The sequence below is a fragment of the Nycticebus coucang genome, chromosome 1 (genome assembly GCF_027406575.1).
Source record: "Nycticebus coucang isolate mNycCou1 chromosome 1, mNycCou1.pri, whole genome shotgun sequence".
NCBI classification, from domain to species: domain Eukaryota; kingdom Metazoa; phylum Chordata; class Mammalia; order Primates; family Lorisidae; genus Nycticebus; species Nycticebus coucang.
This window is the reverse complement of record NC_069780.1, coordinates 94849734-94871858: the sequence shown is the minus strand read 5'-3', so window position 1 is coordinate 94871858 and position 22125 is coordinate 94849734. Positions and strand designations below refer to the sequence as shown.

General features: G+C 38.3%; 1 pseudogene; it reads right to left on the bottom strand.

Moving 5' to 3' along the window:
- Positions 1-21857, bottom strand: part of LOC128590764 (glyceraldehyde-3-phosphate dehydrogenase-like) — an 83902-nt pseudogene extending 62045 nt beyond the window's left edge.
- Between the last annotated feature and the right edge of the window lie 268 nt (positions 21858-22125).

The window sequence follows — 22125 nt, the reverse complement described above, 5'->3', positions numbered from 1 at the left end:
GTGGTGTTTACAATAACAAGGTCACGTTTTGCTTGTGATCCTTCTGCACATCTCATAGAAATAAAAGGAGAAAATTTGGAGATAATTGAGAATTTATATTTTTAAACAAATATGTATTCTTGCCAAAATTTTTTTATGCTGCATTAATCTGTAGGGTTCGCTAATTAGAATAGCATTTTCATATTTAATTCTACATTTAATATCTTCAGGATTTGTTTCATATCTACACTTACATTTACACTGCGAAACCAAGACTCAGCTTATATAAGGAAACATCTAGCAAGTTTCTAGGTAATTTAAATTGAACTCAAGTGCTTGAGGAATTTTGTTTGACTTGAATTATTCTCAACATTTTGAGAATTGGTCGAACATTTCACCAGTTTTTTTTGTTTGTGCATATGCCATCCACATCCATTATTTTCTTTTGAGAGGAATTTGATGCAATTATCACACATATTTTTAATAAATTTGAATGAATCTTTTACCGAACCAATAAAATACTATATAACAAAGAAGAGCAAATCATAAGATGTGCAGTGTGTTGGATGATAGTAATGATCACACAGGTAACCACAAACCAGATGAGAAATACAACATCAGTGGGTTTTCCAGAGTCTTGCTCAGCCGGTCTCCCAGACACCACTCCTCACTCCCCCGACTGTTGACACCAGGGGTGACGTTGGGCTGTTTCAGCGCTTTATGCCTGTGCAATGTAGGAGTAGGCTTTCTTTACAGCTTGACTGCTTTTGCTTTTAAATTGTGTATTTGAGGTTCATCTAGGCCAGGTCCTCATCTTCATTTCTGAATAATAGTCTATTGTCTGAACTAAGCAAAAATTATTATTGATACTATCATTGATGAACATAGGGCTTGTCCCCAATTTTTGGCTATCATGAATAGTGCTTTTATGAGCAGTTTTTGTGCCTGTCCTTTGGTTCACATTAGTACACAGCTGAGTTGGAAATATCCCCGGGACTAGGATTGCTGAACTGCAGGAAATGCATATTTTATGCTGGTAGATAATTCCGGTTTTCCAACATAGGCTAGACAATTAGCTCTCCCCCAGCAGTGAAGAGACGTAGTTGTACTGCATCCTAGACAGCTCCTGGTGTCACTTACGCTAATATCAGTCACTCTGGTAATGGTATTTCATCGTGGCATGGTTGACATTCCACTGATCTTGAGCCAAGTTCAGGATCTTTCCATATGTATCTTCTGCATGTGGTGGCAATTTCCAAAGACAGCCAGTTTATACCAGTTGTTATAGGAAAATAATAGCTCCCCTTTCCCTTACAGAAATGTCTTGGATTGGCCATTTGGATATTCTCTTTTATGACTAACCGGTTTGTGTTTTGTTTACTCTTATGTAAGGTTGACTATGTTTTTCTTATTCATTTCTGAAAACTATGTATTTTAGGATAAATTCTTTGCTGGCTACATATTGATATTGATTATATCTCTCTTCCCGTACTAGGTAGCTGCTCTTTCAGTCTCTCAGTTGAATCCTGAAAAACAAAAGTTCTTAATTCTAATGTAATTCTAATTTTTGTGAATAATAATTTTTGTGTCCTATTTTTGTCTGTTACATGGACAAAGATATTCTCTCATTTTCTTTTCCTTTCATATTGAAGTGTTGTATTCTTTTGTTTATGGTTGAAGCAGAAGTCATACAGGCATTAACTTTCCTTTTTTTTGTCTGAGACAGTCTCACTCTGTCACTCTGGGTGGAGTGCCATGGTGTCATAGCTCATAGCAACCTCAAACTTTCAAACTCCTGGGCTCAAGTGATCCTCCTGCTTCAGCCTCCCAAGGAGCTAGGACTATAGGCACCTACCCCAAAATCTGGTTCTTGCTTAGTCTGGTCTCCAACTCCTGAGCTCAAGTGATCCACCTGCCTTGGCTTCCCAGAGTGCTGGGATTATAGGTATGAACCACCGTGCCTGGCCCAGAAGGATTTCTAATTTATGTCTACTTGTTAAAGGAAACACTATCTTATCCTCTGGATGCCATCTTTGTGGTCTATCTATATTCATGTGTAACTTTGTCACTTTGTTAAGATTTTCTTAGCATTCCCATTTATATTTTAGAATAAGTTTACACAAAAAAAATCACAAAAAAAAGGCTGAGATTTTACTGGAGCCACCATGAAATTTGTAAATCAATTTAGAAGCATTGGCATTTTGTAATCTTGACTCTCCCAACCTAGGAACAAAGTACATCATTGTGTTTATTTAGATCTTCTTTGATATCTTTCAATAATGTTTTGTAGTTTAAATTTATTTCTAGGTATGGTTGTGCACTGAATAATGACATTATGGTCAATGATAGATTGCATATATGGTGGTATATGAAGGCTATAACACTGTGGGGTTTTTTGTTTTGTTTTGTTTTTGCGTTTTGAGACAGAGTCTCACTATGTCGCTGTTGGTAAGGTGCTGTGGCTCTTGGGCTTAAGTGATTCTCTTGTCTCAGCCTTCCGAGTAGCTGGGACTACAGGTGCCCACCACAACGCCTGGCTATTTTGTGTGTGTGTGTGTGTGTGTGTGTGGTTGTTATTGTTGTTTAGCAGGCCCAGGCCAGGTTCGAACCTGCCAGCCCCAGTGTATGTGGCCAGTGCCCTAACCACTGAACTACTGGTGCCGAGCTGATAGTATGTTTTTATTGTACCTTTTCTTTATTTGCATATTTGCTTATGATATTCAGTATAGTCGCAGGCTGTACATGTTCGTAGCCTGGGAACCACAGGCTGTACCATCTAGGTTTGTGTAAGTATACTTTGTGATGTTTGCACAATCACTGTTGTTAAGCAACACATGACTGTTATTGATATTTTTTTATGTTACTCAGGCGTGGCAGCTCATGCCTGTAATCCTAGCACTCATGGAGACCAAGGCAGGTGGACTGGCTGAGCTCACCAGTTTGAGACCAGCCTGAGCAAGAGCGAGATCTCTTCTCTGCTAAAAGTAGAAAAAAATTAGTGAGGCATTGTGGCAGGCGCCTGTAGTCCCAGCTACTCAGGAAGCTGAGGCAGGATTGCTTGAGGTCAAGAGTTTGAGGTTGCTGTGAGCTATGATGCCACAACACTTTAGCCTGCGTGACAGAGTGAGAGTCTGTCTCAAAAAAAAAAAAAAATAAGAATAAATAAATAAATACATTTTAAACAAAGATATTTTTGATGTATTGGTAATGAAATCGAGAAGATCATTTTCTAATTGGTTTATTACCGGTCTATAGCAAACACTTGATTTTATGCATTGACTTCCAGCCACCTCTCTAAGTTTACTTAGATTTTCTACGTGTATAATCAGTCAGAATAAAGAGTCCCAACACTTGGAGCATGAAGGATGGATGTAACAGTGGAAGGGTCTATCAACTAACCACCTATCGAAGCATTTTGCACCCTTCAGGCCATTTGTCTTTTGTCACTGCTCAGGAAATCCCCCGTTCTTGGTGCACAGGATAGAACACGCTTATGTGCAGCTATTTTAATGACCACGAAGGACACACAAATACTCAGGACCAAATTCTTCTACAACACTCAGGTCTATATTTTCTTGGTTTGAATCAATAAAAAAATATATATATACTGTTTCAGTGAAAGATTTGAAATCAAGTAACTTCTTTCATTGTTTATGTTTGTTTTCTAGAGATGAAATTTGACAGAAAGAATGCTTTATTGAAAAGCCCAGTAACTACCAGATGAGCTAATAAGTTTCATGATCGTCACTGTGAGAAAATCTAAAGCCCATGAATGAAAAGTTGTCACTTTTAAGAGACACAAGAATCTGGAGACATTAAATCACAATGTTCTGCTCTATAATCATTAATCAAGCCTAATTAATAAATAACCTTTTAAATGGTTCAGCCTTCACTGGTTAGAATCACTTATGAAAATGAAAAATATTAATGTTAAATTAGAGCTGGTGAATAAGCAGTTAGGAATAATTTGATAGATTATAACAGCTCTTTTGTGATATTTTAAATCACCCTTATTGCAGAGAGCAGACTATAATTGTCTGAGTATTTGCATATTACTTTAGTTAATATTATATGTGGACTATGTTAAAATCAAGTGTTTTATGGTTGTCCTTCCATTGGAATTAAGGGTTAATGTCTTACATATTTGCCTTGCTTCCTATCATTCTGTAGATTTTATTTTATTTTTATTAATTAATTTATTTTTTAGAGACAGAGTCTCTAAAAAATAGTCTTAGTCACCCTCGGTAGAGCGCTGTGGCATCACAGCTCATAGCAACCTCAGACTCAAGGGCTTAAGTGATTCTCTAGCCTCAGTCTCCCAAGTAGCTGGGACTATAGGCGCCTGCTACAACATCCAGCTAATTTTTATTGTTGTTGTTGTAGTTGTCATTGTTGCTTTAGCTGACCTGTGCCGGGTTCAAGCCCACCAGCCTCAGTGTATGTGGCTGGCACTGAAAACACTATGCTACAGGCACCAAGCCCATTCAGTAGATTTTATCGCTTGGTCATATACTGTACAACATACACCAAATTATTTTTAAAATTGTTTACTTTAGGAGAAAGAAAGCGTACCTAATGTTTTCTACCTACTTGGAAGCTGCTTTTTTTTTTTTTTTTTCACATGTACATGTGTTCATTAGGCTTCCACTTTTTGCCTTCATAAAATTAAAAAGGCTTAAAATGTAACAACAATAAAAGGAACCTGCTTTTTAGAAAACAACAAATAAGGCTAATATAAACTCTTGGCTGGAATATATAATGTCACTCAACTAATATTCAAAGGCCATAAATGAGAAGGTGCTGACAAAAGTAATGAACTTAATAACCACATACCAGAGATAACATTAGCTCTGATAATATGACACCTAAATTCAAGCTGCTTTTATTTGTGAAACTTTGTGTCTGCACTTTTAAAAGTTAGAAATGGAAGAGCTGCTACAATCTATACAGTGAGTACATAATAGCCACTGACCCCAGAATTAACAGACCCTGGATGAACTGTCTTGGGTTATTGAATGATAGGTCCAGTATGTTTTCAATAAAAAAATAGATGGGATGTAAATTTAGTGTTAGATCTTAATATTTGTCTCAACAGTTGAAATGCCTCCACAACTATTTTGTCTCTCAAAAAGAAAAGAAAATTAGCCTAACATTTCTATTAGGTAATCCAAATTCTTCTTTAAAACAAATAAAATCTAAACTTGCATAAAAATGATAGGTATTTATGGGGACATAGAATCCCCTCTATTTTAAAATTTTGTATCTTCTTTGTATCTTGTTATTTATAATTAAAAGTAATTACTCTGATCAAGATTTGATCCATTACAGGTACTTTCAACATTATGCAATCTTTGTTGCCAGATAATGTCCTTAAAATCAGGTAATATACAAAACATGAGCTCAAAATACTGATTAAAAAAATAAGATGATTGTAATTGTGGTTGCTGGACGTATAATAAGATGCTCCATTGCTTCTTTGGTATTGACTGACTCCCAGTATTCTATACTCTATACAGAGTGTATTCAGTAGCTCAAGTGTCAATTATATTCATAGGTTTCAATAACTTTGCTTGTTTTCTGCCTGCTTACTACATCATTTTCTGAGAGGGATGTATTGTAATCTTCAACTACAATTGTACTTCTTGGATTTCTTCCTACAGTTGTTTTTTTTCTTTTGAGATAGAGTCTCACTCTGTGCCCTGGGTTAAGTGCTGTAGTGTCTTTGCTCAGACTCTGAGGCTCAAGCAAGCCTCCTGCCTCAGCCTCGTGAGTAGCTGGGACTACAGCTACCCACCACCACGTCTGGCTACTTCTTCTATTTTTAGTAGAGATGGGGTCTTGCTCTTGCTCAGGCTGGTCTTGAACTTCTGAGCTCAGGCAATTCACCTGCCCTGGCCTCCCAGAGTGCTAGTATTAAAGGAGTGAGCAACCATGCCCAGCTTCCCTTCAGTTTAATTGTTGCTTGACAGTCTTTAAGGCCACATGGTTCGGTACATATGCATTTATGGTAGGCATGGTAAGGAATCACTTCTATTGTTCCTTCATTATCATATACTTATATAATATTCTTTTTCCCAACATGACAATTTTGCTTTAAAATCTGTTTTGTCAAATACTAAGATTTCTATTCTTGCTCTCCCTTGGTTCATATTATTTTAGTATATTTTTTTCATCCTTTGATTCTCAATTACTCTGTTATTAATATTACCTCTTCCTTTTCCTTAATTAGAAAACACACTAACATATCTTCATGTCATATTGTCTGCTAGTCCCCACATCCACCCTGAACCATATTATATTGGTATTGTTTTTAATTTCAGTTTTCTGCTGAAATTTTCAATTTTCACTTTTTCTTTTTTTTTTTTTTTTTCATTGTTGGGGATTCATTGAGGGTACAATAAGCCAGGTTACACTGATTGCATTTGTTAGGTAAAGTCCCTCTTGCAATCATGTCTTGCCCCCAGAAGGTGTGGCACACACCAAGGCCCCACCCCCCTCCCCTCTCTGTGAGCTCTTTGAATTGAGCTCATCCATCTTTCTTTAATTCTGATAAATTTATTTCTATTACTTCTTACATATTTCTTTTGCTTCATCCTTACTTCCCTCTCCTTTGAGACTCTTATAATCAAGATTCTGGCTCATTTATTTCTCTTAAATTTTCTATTTTATTTCCTCTTTGTCTTTTATTGCCATTCTTTGGGAAGTTCCTAAACTGTTTTATTTTACTAATTTATTCATTATCTATGTTTATTCTGCTGTTTATCTGAGTATTTTGTTTTTCTTTTCTACCATTATAGTTTTTGTACTTAATATTTTCACTTAGTTTAGATTTTGTGGTGTTTTGCTCTTGTTCTACATTGCTATTATCTTTCTTATCTTCATAAATATATTTATCAAGCATAGTTGAGGTTTGTGGTCCCATCTGTCTTCATAATAATGTTTCCAGTGTACTTATTGTCTCAGGATTGGTTCCTGAATCTCTTCTTTTTCTATCTACATGCTTTTTTTTAATTTTTTTTTATTGTTGGGGATTCATTGAGGGTACAATAAGCCAGGTTACACTGATTGCAATTGTTAGGCAAAGTCCCTCTTGAATCATGTCTTGCCCCCATAAAGTGTGACACACACCAAGGCCCCACCCCCCTCCCTCCATCCCTCTTTCTGTTTCCCCCCCATAACCTTAATTGTCATTAATTGTCCTCATATCAAGATTGAGTACATAGGATTCATGCTTCTCCATTCTTGTGATGCTTTACTAAGAATAATGTCTTCCACGTCCATCCAGGTTAATACGAAGGATGTAAAGTCTCCATTTTTTTTAATGGCTGAATAGTATTCCATGGTATACATATACCACAGCTTGTTAACCCATTCCTGGGGTGGTGGGCATTTAGGCTGTTTCCACATTTTGGCGATTGTAAATTGAGCTGCAATAAACAGTCTAGTACAAGTGTCCTTATGATAAAAGGATTTCTTTCCTTCTGGGTAGATGCCCAGTAATGGGATTGCAGGATCAAATGGGAGGTCTAGCTTGAGTACTTTGAGGTTTCCCCATATTTCATTCCAGAAAGGTTGTACTAGTTTGCAGTCCCACCAGCAGTGTAAAAGTGTTCCCTTCTCTCCACATCCATACCAGCATCTGCAGTTTTGAGATTTTGTGATGTGGGCCATTCTCACTGGGGTTAGATGATATCTCAGGATTGTTTTGATTTGCATTTCTCTAATATATAGAGATGATGAACATTTTTTCATGTGTTTGTTAGCCATTCGACTGTCATCTTTAGAGAAGGTTCTATTCGTGTCTCTTGCCCATTGATATATGGGATTGTTGGCTTTTTTCATGTGGATTAATTTGAGTTCTCTATAGATCCTAGTTATCAAGCTTTTGTCTGATTGAAAATATGCAAATATCCTTTCCCATTGTGTAGGTTGTCTCTTTGCTTTGGTTATTGTCTCCTTAGCTGTACAGAAGCTTTTCAGTTCAATGAAGTCCCATTTGTTTATTTTTGTTGTTGTTGCAATTGCCATGGCAGTCTTCTTCATGAAGTCTTTCCCCAGGCCAATATCTTCCAGTGTTTTTTCTATGCTTTCTTTGAGGATTTTTATTGTTTCATGCCTTAAATTTAAGTCCTTTATCCATTTTGAATCAATTTTTGTGAGTGGGGAAAGGTGTGGGTCCAGTTTCAGTCTTTTACATGTAGACATCCAGTTCTCCCAACACCATTTATTGAATAGGGAGTCTTTCTCCCAAGGTATGTTCTTGTTTGGTTTATCGAAGATTAGGTGGTTGTAAGATGTTAGTTTCATTTCTTGGTTTTCAATTCGATTCCAAGTGTCTGTGTCTCTGTTTTTGTGCCAGTACCATGCTGTCTTGACCACTATGGCTTTGTAGTACAGACTAAAATCTGGTATGCTGATGCCCCCAGCTTTATTTTTATTACTAAGAACTGCCTTAGCTATCCGGGTTTTTTTCTGGTTCCATACAAAACGCAGAATCATTTTTTCCAAATCTTGAAAGTACGATGTTGGTATTTTGATAGGAATGGCATTGAATAGGTAGATTGCTTTGGGAAGTATAGACATTTTAACGATGTTGATTCTTCCCATCCATGAGCATGGTATGTTCTTCCATTTGTTAATATCCTCTGCTATTTCCTTTCTGAGGATTTCATAATTTTCTTTATAGAGGTCCTTCACCTCCTTAGTTAGGCATATTCCTAGGTATTTCATTTTCTTTGAGACTATGGTGAAGGGAGTTGTGTCCTTAATTAGCTTCTCATCTTGACTGTTATTGGTGTATACAAAGGCTACTGACTTGTGGACATTGATTTTATATCCTGAAACATTACTGTATTTTTTGATGACTTCTAGGAGTCTTGTGGTTGAGTCTTTTGGGGTTCTCTTAGTGTAAGATCATGTCGTCAGCAAAGAGGGAGAGTTTGACCTCCTCTGCTCCCATTTGGATTCCCTTTATTTCCTTGTCTTGCCAAATTGTATTGCTAGAACTTCCAGCACTATGTTGAATAGTAAAGGTGACAGAGGACAATCTTGTCTGGTTCCAGTTCTAAGAGGAAAAGCTTTCAGTTTTACTCCATTCAGTAAAATATTAGCTGTGGGTTTGTCATAGATAGCTTCAATCAGTTTTAGAAATGTGCCACCTATGCCTATACTCTTCAGTGTTCTAATTAGAAAAGGATGCTTGATTTTATCAAATGCTTTTTCTGCATCTATTGAGAGGATCATGTGATCTTTATTTTTGCCTCTGTTAATATGGTGGATAACGTTTATGGACTTGCGTATGTTAAACCAGCCTTGCATCTCTGGTCTTCTTTTTCTATCTACACTCTTTAACATGATGACAATGAATCTGTTTAGCTTTGGAATTGACTTTTGAGCAAATTGGACTATCATTACTAAATTGGTAATCAATTCATCATTGTTCATAGAGATTAGGGTAAGAGATTATTCCATAATTGTAAATTATAGTGATAATATTTCTGGCATCCATTTATTTTATCAATACTAGTAATACCAAAATGATACTTGATAGCCAAAATTCAATAAGATAAAGGAAAGGAAATAAAAGAAGAGAAAACTAATACACTTTTGGAATTTAAAGCAGGTTTCAAAGTCAGTACTTACAGGTCAGGCGTGGTGGTTGACGTCTATAATACTAGCACTCTGGGAGGCTAAGCTGGGTGGATTGCTGCAGCTCAGGAGTTAGAGACCAGCCTGAGCCAGAGCGAGACCAAATCTCTAAAAATAGCCTGGTGTTGTGGTAGGCACCTGTAGTCCCAGCTACTTGGGAGGCTGAGGCAAGACAATTGCTTGATCCCAAGAGTTGGAGGTTGCTGTGAGCTGTGATACCATAGCACTCCACTGAGAGCAACAAAAAAAATAATGTCTGTCTCAAAAAAAAAATAATAAATAAATAAATACCAACAAAATCACCACCAACAAAAATAACTAGAACTTTATATACAAAGCCAGTACTTATCAGTGAATTAAAAATCAAAAAGGAACCAACTATGAAATTAAGCAGTAGATCAGAAATGACTTAAGATTCTGGTAATTACTGAAAATTCTAACTTTTGCACTAGAAGAAACAGACAAGACTGTGGTTTTAAAACAACCTATATGTTGTTATACAAGACACACATCCAAGCTAACGTACAATAATTGCTTGTCAGCTATGAAAAGTAATTTTCTTTGTTTTATAGACAAAATCGAATGACTACCTGAATTAAGCAGCGTTAGAGCTTGTTGGTTGTAGATTTTATAGCAATGACATTGATGCTAACAGGGTCCAGACTCCTAAACCATCCTGATAATTTGTATCATATCCATATGTTGTAAGGAAAATTTTCCATAGTGCGTCAGAGTTTTAGGAGGGAACTACAATGACAGGGTGTTGCTGGCAATTAACAACATTTTTTTTCATGAGGAAGGGAAAACAGAAACTTTATGAGAAATATTGCTTCAAAGCCTAGAAATTAAAATTAAAATCATATAGGGCAAAGTAAGATAATTTTTCTTCTAATATGCAGACTTGACTAAATTTCCAGCTCTAATGAAAAATCCGTTATATTATTAAGGATTACTTCAACTTGTTCCATTTTTGCATAAGCTGATTATGTATAATAATTGTTTCCAGTTTTAAATTAGGAAAGTAGCATCATCACCACAATTAAAAAGCAAACCAAATTCATTGAGTTTTTTTTTTTTTTAGACAGAGTCTCAAACTGTTGCCCTGGGTAGAGTGCTGTGGCATCACAGCTCACAGAAATCTCCTACTCCTAGCTCAAACGATTCTCCTGCCTCTGCCTCCCAAGTAGCTGGGACTACAAGGCACCTGCCACAATGCCCAGCTATTTTTTGTTGCAGTCATCATCGTTATTTGGCGGGCCTGGGCTGGCTTGGAACCTGCCAGCTCAGGTGTATGTGGCTGGTGCCTTAGACGCTTGAGCCACAGGCGCTGAGCCATAGTTTTTTTTTTTTTTTTTATTGTTAAATCATAGCTGTGTACATTAGTGCTCCACCAAAACCTCCCCACTTCCTTCCCCTTCCTTGGCCCTTTCCCCATAGTCTTGTGCTATAGTTGGGTTATAGTCTTCATGTGAAAGCTATAATTTAGCTTCATAGGAGGGCTGAATACATTGGATACTTTTTCTTCCATTCCTGAGATACTTTGCTAAGAAGAACATGTTCCAGCTCCATCCATGTAAACATGAAAGAGGTAAAGTCTCCATCTTTCTTTAAGGCTGCACAGTATTCCATGGTATACATGTACCACAATTTGCTAGTCCATTCGTGGGTCGATGGGCACTTGGGCTTCTTCCATGACTTAGCAATTATTAATAGGGCTGCAATAAACATTCTGGTACAAATGTCTTTGTTATATTGTGACTTTTGGTCTTCTGGGTATAAACCTAGTAAAGGAATTATAGGATCAAATGCAGGTCTATTTTTAGGTCTCTAAGTATTCTCCAAACATCCTTCCAGAAGGAACGTATTAGTGGGCATTCCCACCAGCAGTGTAGAAGTGTGCCCTTTCCTCCACATCCACGCCAACATTTCTGGTTTTGGGATTTTGTTATGTGGGCTACTCTTACTGGGGTTAGGTGATATCTCAGAGTAGTTTTGATTTGCATTTCTTTGATGATTAAGGATGATGAGCTTTTTTTCATGTGTTTGTAGATTGTGCATCGGTCTTCTTTAGAGAAGTTTCTCTTCAAGTCCCTTGCCCACCCTGAGATGGGGTCACGTGTTCTTTTCTTGTTAATACGTTTGAGTTCTCTGTGGATTCTGGTTATTAGACCTTTATCGGAGGTATAACCTGCAAATATTTTCTCCCATTCTGAGGGCTGTCTGCTTGCTTTACTCACTATGTTCTTGGCTGTGCAGAAGCTTTTTAGTTTGATCAGGTCCCAGTAGTGCATTTTTGATACTGCTTCAATTGCCTGGGGAGTCCTCCTCATAAAATATTCACCCAGGCCGATTCCTTCAAGAGTTTTCCCTGCACTTTCTTCAAGTATTTTTATAGTTTCATGTCCTAAGTTTAAATCTTTTATCCAGTGAGAGTCTATCTTAGTTAATGGTGTGGGTCCAGTTTCACTGTTCTACAGGTTGCCAGCCAGTTTACCCAGCACCATTTGTTAAATAGGGAATCTTTTCCCCACTGAATGTTTTTAATTGGCTTGTCAAAGATCAAATAACGGTAAGTAGCTGGATCCATCTCTTGGTTCTCTATTCTGTTCCAGACATCTACTTCTCTGCTTTTGTGCCAGTACCATGCTGTTTTGATCACTATGGATTTATAGCACAGTCTCAGGTCTGGTAGCGTGATTCCTCCTGCTTTGTTTTTATTGCTCAGTAATGTTTTGGCTATTCGAGGTTTTTTCTGATTCCATATAAAACGAAGTATTATTTTTTCTAGATCTTTAAAGTATGACAATGGAGCTTTAATAGGAATTGCATTAAAATTATATATTGCTTTGGACAGTATGGACATTTTAACAATGTTGATTTCCCAGCCATGAGCATGGTATGTTTTTCCATCTTTTAACATCTTCAGCTATTTCTTTTCTTAGAGTTTCATAGTTCTCTTTGTAGAGATCTTTCACGTCCTTTGTTAGGTATACTCCAAAATATTTTATCTTCTTTGGCACTACTGTGAAAGGAATAGAGTCCTTGACTGTTTGTTTGGCTTGGTTATTGTTGGTATATATAAAGGCTACAGATTTCTGGGTGTTGATTTTGTAGCCTGAGACATTGCTATATTCCTTGATCACTTCTAAAAGTTTTATAGTACAATCCCTAGTGTTTTCCAGATATATGATCATATCATCTGCGAAGAGTGAAAGTTTGATCTCTTCTGACCCTATGTGGATACACTTGATCACCTTGTCTTCCCTAATTGCAATGGCTAAAACTTCTATTACAATGTTAAAGAGCAATGGAGACAATGGGCAACCTTGCCTGGTTCTTGATCTAAGTCGAAATGATTTCAATTTAACTCCATTCAATACGATATTGTCTGTGGGTTTGCTGTAGATGGTCTCTATTAGTTTAAGAAATGTCCCTTCTATACCAATTTTCTTAAGTGCTCTGATCATGAAGGGATGCTGGACATTATCAAAAGCTTTTTCTGCATCAATTGAAAGAATCATATGGTCTTTATTTTTAAGTTTGTTTATGTGTTGAATTACATTTATAGATTTACATATATTGAACCAGCCTTGAGACCCTGGGATAAATCCAACTTGGTCATGGTGTATAATTTTTTTTTTTTTTTTTGGCCGGGGCTGGGTTTGAACCCGCCACCTTTGGCATATGGGACCGGCGCTCTACCCCTTTGAGCCACAGGCGCCGCCCGTATAATTTTTTTTTATGTGTTGCTGGATTCTGTTTGTTAGGATCTTATTGAGTATTTTAGCATCTGTATTCATTAGTAATATTGGTCTATAATTTTCTTTTCTTGTTGGTTCTTTTCCTGGTTTGGGGATCAAGGTGACGTTTGCTTCGTAGAATGTGCTGGGTAATATTCCTTCTTTTTCCATATTTTGGAAGAGGTTTAGTAGTATAAGTACTAGTTCTGTTTAAATATTTGGTAGAGGGCAGCACCTGTGGCTCAGTGAGGAGACCTCTGGCCCCATATCCCAAGGGTGGTGGGTTCAAACCCGGCCCCAGCCAAACTGCAACAAAAAAATAGCCGGGCGTTGTGGTGGGTGCCTGTAGTCCCAGCTACTCAGGAGGCTGAGGCAGGAGAATCGCCTAAGCCCAGGAGTTGGGGGTTGCTGTGAGCCTGTGAGGCCATGGCACTCTACTGAGGGCAATAAAGTGAAACTCTGTCTCTACAAAAAAAAAAAAAAAAAAAAAAAAAAGAAAGAAAGAAACCCCATCTGGTCCTGGGCTTTTCTTTTTAGGGAGATTTTGTATAGTTGATGCTATTTCAGAACTTGATATAGGCCTGTTCAACATTTCCACTTCGTTCTGGCTAAGTCTTGGTAGGTGGCGTGCTTCCAGGTATTGGTCGATTTCTTTCAGATTTTCATATTTGTGAGAGTAGAGTTTCTTGTAGTATTTGTTAAGGATTTTGTGAATTTCTGAGGGGTCTGTGGTTATTTCATCATTACCATTTCTGATTGATGAAATTAGAGATTTTATTCTTTTTTTCCTGGTTGGGTTGGCCAAAGGTTTATCTATTTTATTGATCTTTTCAAAAAAACAGCTTTTGGATTTATTGATCTGTTGTATAATTCTTTTGTTTTCAATTTCATTTAGTTCTACTCTGATTTTGGTTATTTCTTTTCTTCTGCTGTGTTTGGGGTTGAAGTGTTCTTCTTTCTCCAGTTGCTTGAGATGTTCCATTAAGTTATTGACTTCCTCTCTTTCTTTTTTCTTGAGGAAGGCTTGCAGTGCTATAAATTTCCCTCTTAGGACAGCCTTTGCAGTATCCCAGAGGTTCTGGTGATTCGTGTCTTGATTGTTGTTTTGTTCCAAAAATACAGTGATTTTCTTCTTAATCTCCTTTATAACCCATTTATCCTTCAGCATAAGGTTGTTTAGCTTCCATGTGTTTGTATGGGTATGCAGGTTCCTGTTGTTATTGAGTTCAACTTTTTTCCATGATGGTCTGAGAAGATGCAAGGAATAATTTCTATTTTTTTAAATTTGCTGAGGTTAGATTTGTGGCCTAGGATGTGGTCAATTTTGGAGTATGTTCCGTGGGCTGATGAGAAGAATGTGTATTCAGTTTTTTGGGGATGAAGTTCTGTAGATGTCTGTTAAGTCCAGATGTTGAATGGTTGAGTTTAAATCTATTTCTTTGCTTAGATTTTTTTTGGAGGATCTATCCAGGACTGCTAAAGGGGTGTTAAAATCTCCAACTACTATGGAAGTGGAGGAAATCGAGTTGCTCATGTCTGTTAGAGTTTCTCTTATAAATTGAGGTGTGTTGTGGTTGGGTGCATAAATATTAATAATTGAGATCTCATCATATTGAGTATTACCTTTAACAAATATGAAGTGTCCATCCTTATCCTTGATTATTTTGGTTGGTTTAAAGCCTATTGCATCTGTGAACAGGATTGCAATGCCTGCTTTTTTCTGCTTTCCATTTGCCTGGAATATAGATGACCATCCCTTCACCTTGAGTCTATATCTGTCTTTTAATGTAAGATGCGATTCTTGGATGCAGCAGATATCTGGCTTAAGTTTTTGTATCCAGTCCGCCAACCCATGCCTCTTTAGAGGACAATTTAAACCATTCACATTAATTGAGAGTATTGATAAGCCTTTCGAGAGACCGGTGGACATTTTTAATCCTTCTGCGACTGTGGAAGTTGGAATTTGATCAAAAATTTTTTGGGTGGGTTGTGGTGGAGAATTATGCTGGTCTTTATGGAGGATAGATCTAAGAATGTCCTGGAGAGCTGGTTTAGTTGTGGCAAATTTCTTCAACATGTGAATGTCGTTGAAGTATTTAATTTCTCCGTCATAAATGAAGCTCAGTTTAGCTGGGTATAGGATCCTGGGGTTGAAAGTTATTTTGTTTTAGGAGATTAAAAGTCGATGACCATCCTCTTCTAGCTTGAAAGGTTGCAGCAGAGAGATCTGCAGTTATTCTGATATTCTTCTCCTTGTAGGTAATGGTTTTCTTTCGTCTGGCAGCTTTCAGAATTTTCTCCTTCATATTAACTTTAGTGAAATTGATTATGATGTGTCTGGGGGATGTCTTATTTGGGTTGAGTCGTGCTGGAGTTCTGAAACTGTCTGCTATCTGAATTTTGGAATTTCTTGGCATGTCTGGAAAGTTCTCCTTCATAATCTCATGGAGAAGAGACTCTGTGCCTTGTGAAGCCACTTCGTCACTTTCGGGGATCCCTATAAGACGAATATTGGTTTTCTTCAAATTATCCGAGAGCTCTCTGAGAGAGTGGTCTGTTTTTGTTCTCCATTTCTCTTCTTTGAGGGTTTGGGAGCTTTCAAAAGCTTTGTCTTCAATGTCAGAAATCCTTTCTTCTGCTTGCTCCATTCTGTTACTGAGGGATTCTACTGTGTTTTTCAGATCTTTGAGGGATGTAACTTCTTGTCTCAATGTGTTGAATTCTTTGGTCATTTGGTCTTTGAATCCACTGAATTCTTGAGATAACTTTTGGAATTCTAATTTGATCTTATTTGCTATCCAGATCCCGAATTCAATTTCTGACATCTCAGCTATTTGTTTGTGCATGGGGTCTTGTGCTGTTTCTGCCCCATTGATCCTTGGGGGAGTTGATCTACTCTGATTATTCATATTGCCAGAGTTTTTCTGTTGATTTCGCCTCATGATTGCTTTTCACCATTGCCTCTGGCCATCCTCAGAGTTGGGGAGGTGTCTTTCCAAGATTAGACCCCAGCGGGATCAGTCTATTGTTGCTAGATCTTTGTAGGGAGTGACCCTGTGTAGTTCCTCTGGGGCTGCTCTAGCTAGAGAGTTCTGGTTGTGGAAGCAGCTCTGGTTTGTGACACACCCGCATCCAGCAACAGGGCTGGGGGTGGTGTTCACGGTTCTGGGAGTGCCAGGCACCCAGTGACTTTGGTACAGAGAGCCAAAGTCTCCAGCAGTCTCTGGCCAGGAGAAGAGCTCTGCACAGAGGCAGGGAGGGCTCCAAAGGGCACACAGCTACCAGAGTCCCTGTCCAGATGAACGGGCTAGTGTGGAAGCTGGGAGGACACAGAAGGGAGGACGCAGGGTTGTGTGGCTTCCGCAGTTCCTGGTCAGGTAATGTGGAGGCCCAGTGGGTGCAGGTCACCAGTCGGGATTCGCTGCACAGCTCTTATGGAGGGCTGGGCGGCACCAAGCCCAGGAGTTTGTGGTTGCTATGAGCTGTGACGTCACAGCACTCTACCCAGGGCAACAGCCCAAGGCTCCAGTGTGCCAAAACTGTCTCACTCTGCCCCTAAGGATTAAGGCTGTAAGGCTGCTCAGCCCTCGCCTTTAGGCTGCTCAGTCAGTAGGTTACTTTGACCCGCCCAATCTTTGCTCTGAGACCCTGAGGGCAGAGCTTCCCAGGGCAGTTCTTTCACAATGGCTTCCTGTGCCCAGCTCAGTGGTTCAGTCTGGGGCCCCAGACAATGCCCAAAATTCTCCACACTCCTGCTCAAGCTCTCCCCGAGGCAGTTCAACTGAGTGCCAAGTCCAAGAACACCCAAACAGTTCACAGGCCTTTCCGTTTGCAGTCTCACTGCTGCTTGTACTTACAGTTGCCGGCATGATTAGGTCAATCGAACACACGCAACCACTTGCCAGTTTTCCACTGTTTTTGTCCTCCTCTTGGGGTCCAGAAGTCCCTTGCTGGCTCCCTGTATCCTCAAAGGGATGATTATAGGCAGATCCCACTGGCCAGGGATGGCTGGACTCTTGTCTCCCGAGACTTGCTGTTCCCAGTTGCAGGGAAGCTGTTACTCGGCCGCCATCTTTAATGTCTCTCCGAACCATAGTTTTAAAAATAAAATTGTTCAACTCTTTCCTACAAAGTGTTTTGTAATTTAATTGTTTTATTTCTAATATTATAAAAACATTTTAGAGTATAGATAAATCTAATTATATATTGTATTATTTACATATTAGAAAGATATGTTAAAGAAGTTGATATTTCAGTATTTTTTAAACATTGAGTGTCTTCTTTAGTAAATGAATGAACACACAAGATATGATTATTTATTTATTTATTTATTTAGACAGAGTCTTACTTCATCACCCTTGGTAGAATGCCATAGTGTCATAGCTTACAGCAACCTCAAACTCTTTTTTTTATTTATTTATTTATTTATTTTTTTATTGTTGGGGATTCATTGAGGGTACAATAAGCCAGTTACACTGATTGCAATTGTTAGGTAAAGTCCCTCTTGCAATCATGTCTTGCCCCCATAAAGTGTGACACACACTAAGGCCCCACCCTCCTCCCTCCATCCCTCTTTCTGCTTTCCCCCCCATAACCTTAAAGCAACCTCAAACTCTTGGGCTCAAGTGATTTTCTTGCCTCAGCCCCCTGAGTAACTGGGACTACAGGTGTCCACCACAATTACTAGCTAGTTTTTCTATTTTTAGTAGAAATGAGTCTTGCTTTTGCTCAGGCTGGTCTCAAACTCCTGAGCTTAAGCAATTCAGCCACCTCAGCCTCCCAGAGTACTAGGATTACAGGTGTAAGCCACTGCACCCAGCCCATGCTATGATTTTTAAAAGAACTTATTTGTATTCATTTTATAAATTAACTGGTATAACTAAGCATTACTTAAAATGTTGTAATGTCAATGTAAAAATTTCAATCCATTTAGTTATTCAATTCTTCCAGAAAGATTTAAATTATGTTAACTCATAACATCCAGTATCTTTTTTCAATTTGTACTAGTTCATTAATCTGAGAACGTTCATATAATCAAAGGCAGACTTTGGTAATTATTTTATGATAAAGTAAAACAGAATGTTTTTGACTGCCTTCCATGACTAAAGAAAACTTATATGAGCTAGGAAGACAATGCTTAGAGGTGAATACATGTATAAAACAGACTTGTATTTCTCTTATGTTTTTCCATTCTTCCTTTCTCAAGGCTAAGGGCATTGAAACCATTTGATTGAGATTTATTTGCAACATACTATCACGAGGGAAATAAAAAGTTTATTTAGAAGGACCTCTCACAATTTAATCTACTGCTCACACAGTATGTCTTGTCTACCTCTTCCAGGTCCTAAAGTTGGATCCCCAGAGAAGAGCAAAGTCAAGGAAGATAGATAACAATGTTCACATTTGCAAATGGGTTAAATTCCTCCGGGGAGAAAGGGAGATAGACCAATTTCCAACCATCTATAGCAGTGTGCTAACATTATAGGGTGGCGATCACATTTGTGCTACAGCTCAAAATCTAATAGCCACTGCAGAATTCTATTCACTTTAAGGGTATACTTTCTCCCATAGTGCAATGTAATGTAATTTAACATTATATACCACAATATAGCATAGCACAACTGATCATAATAACATAACAACAAAAATGTATCAATCTATGATAAAAATACCGCCCTCCCCCCCCAAAAAATAAGAGTTTGCAATCTCCCAAATTTTATAGGGCAAAAAATTTACAAAATTTTTCCTATAAATATAAAATAATTCAACATTACTATTGCAACATTTTCAGACGGCCAATAGTCCTTCTAGTTTACACAAGTCCTTTTAAATAATACACTTAAGTCTTAATTGAAAGATACAATTTTGCATCATAAAATATGGAAATATTTGAGTAGGCAATTAAAAAAAACACAAATCTAGTGTTTTCTTTTTGCATAATGGACACTTAAAAATCAATATATAATGATAAAATCTAACCTGACAACTTTTTGAACTTTTGGCCAACTTACTTTGTGGTAATTTGAATATAGACTATCTTATCACTATAAAATTCATTCAAATAAAAATTAAGAAACTACATAATCTATTTATTCTTTAAAAATTCAACTATTGGCATATGCTGATGGCAATGATTACTGAGCAGTCTATTAGATGCTGGGTTTAATACAATGTTACACAAACTACAAAAATATATAGTTTCCTACAAGGAATTTAAAGGCTAATACAGTGAAGTTACCTGCTATAATTAATTAGGGGTATATGTGTGAGTATTTTGTTTCCCTTCTTTTTATATTGAATAAAAACAAATCACCATAATGAAGAGTTAATCTCTTTTCTCTCTTTCCCCATGTCTAGAGGATTTCAGAAAAATATGAAATACTCTAGACATGCTTGGCCAAAATTTGAGTTTTAGAAAGAATTCTTTTAGCTATGTAACTTGTTACATGAAAATTTTAGGATTGTTGTCAAATTTTGGAAAACTTCTACCAAGTTAATTCCACCTAAGACCTGTAAGATTCAGAACCTTTTTCTGTGTCGGGTACAATGGTACGGATCTCTAACCATCTTACAGGCTAAGATATGTGACCAGAAATGTTGGTGGCTGGAAAGCACATGATTGGTTCTATAGTCATGTATCGATTCCCATTCAACAACAAAAAATTACTATGTGTTCATATTATTTATGATTGACTTTTAGAAGCCAATTATAAATATAATACCTTATCCTGAAGCTTATGTTTCACTAGAGATAGCCTAAACATAACATAAGCTAGGCTAAACTAGAGATAGCCTAGCTTATGTTTGACTAGAGTTAGCCTAAATCCAACTGTCCATTATTCACTGATAGGAAAATGAAGGAACTAGGTCTAGAGGACTAGCATCAAGAGAAACTTCATGTTTTCATGATGAAATATGTTCTCACGCTGGGTACCCAAGAGGGTCCACAATTCTACACTACTGGTAGCTACTACAAATCCCCTACACTGAGCAAACTCAAGGGTCATTGTTGTTGGCTGTTTCATTCTACAATAACTGTAAGACTACCTTAAGTTACATAGAGGTTTTTAATATATGTTTTTGAGGAACATATATTAATCTCACTAGTTTTTGTTTTTTATTATATCCTCTTTGAGGAAGTGAAGTTAAGTGAGGTTGACTCACCCAAGGTCATCTTTTGTTAAAGCAGAGTTTCAACCCAAAACTTTGCAACATAACAAATGAAAGGTTTGCTCTATCCAGGTCATACCAAATCCTTTTCGGCATTATATTTACCATGTCATGATATTTGAACATATTCCTAAGTCTTCTGGCTTATTAGGCAGGTGAATGTAGACTATTGTCACAAACAACCTCAACTTATATTAATCACAATAAATGCTTATTTCTCACTCCAATACCTTAAAGTCTAATTTGGGTGTTACCATAAAATGGATCACGGACAGTTCTGCGGGAAGCAATTCCGGAATGACCCACACTGCTTTTGCTTTGTGGTGCTGCCACCTGAAAGGTGCGGTCTTGTTGGGTCCCCACGGAGGGGGACGTTCCCGGTTCCTTGGCTCCCAGTGACAAGAATGAGCACTGGTGTCTAGTGGATGACAGAGTGACCACAATTACAAATTAATCACAACCTACCCACATTTATTGTAGAACAACAGCATACAAAGTATAGGAAAAATATGTCTCAAAGAGCCAGAAAGGGTCCGCTCTGTGAGAGAAGGGACCCCCAGTCGGAGCACAATGTCACAGGATAGCTCAGCCATCTTATTTGTCCCGTCTTCCCCTGCTGCAGGACTGGCTGTTGCTTCCTTCCTTAGGAGTAAGTGAAATGTTGGGGTTCCATAACAAAACTTCTTAGTAGGCAAGAGACTACACCCCAACCTTCTTGAAGAACCCATGGGAGTTGAAATTTATACTTACAAATATACAATAATGAGCCCAATAGGTCCAGGTCAGTGTAAAGTCACTAGGGGTTCTTCGCTATGTGTTCTGGTGGGGGAACAGGCTCTTTCTGTCACTTGTTCCTACTCTTTGTCCTTAGCCACACCCTCAGCCACACCCATCACCCACACCCTTCACACCCTCAGCCACACCCTTAACACCCCAGCCACACCCTCGGCCACACCCCTCAGCCGCCCTTCATACCCTAAGTCACACCCTTAGCCACACCCCTTGGCCACACCCTTCACTTCAGTCACCTAAAGACACTGAGGTCTGACAGTGAGTCTCCTGCTCAGGCCTAGCCACTGTGGCTCCACCTGTCAGGGAGAGAAGCTGGGGACTGGAAGGACACCTATGCCCTCGGGCTGAAGGTGGGAAGCTGAAGGCACCGCAGTCCAGGAGGGCGGGCTGGGCCGTGTGCGTCAGCAATGGCAGCAACGCCCCTTGAACCTCGTGGTGCTCGGCGTCAGGACCAGGCCGGGGCGCCCAAGCCAGGCTGCACCCTGTAGTCTCTGCAGTGGGAAGGCGGGAAGGAGAAGCCTCTGGCATCGCCCCGTGACACGCAGGGCTGCTGTCCCACGACTCGGTGTGAGCCACAAGGCTGCACCACATGTGATGACTGAAGCAGGGAAGATAGACCCTGGCTCTCTTCCTGACGTGTAGGAAAGAAGAGAGAATGGTAATTTGTTTTGAAAAATCAGTTATTTCTACAACTCAGACTTTAACCTTACAAATGCAAACTATGTAATCTAATTGTATGTACCCTTGTATTAATCTTAAATTAAAAATAAAAAAGAAATATCAGTTATTTCAGTGA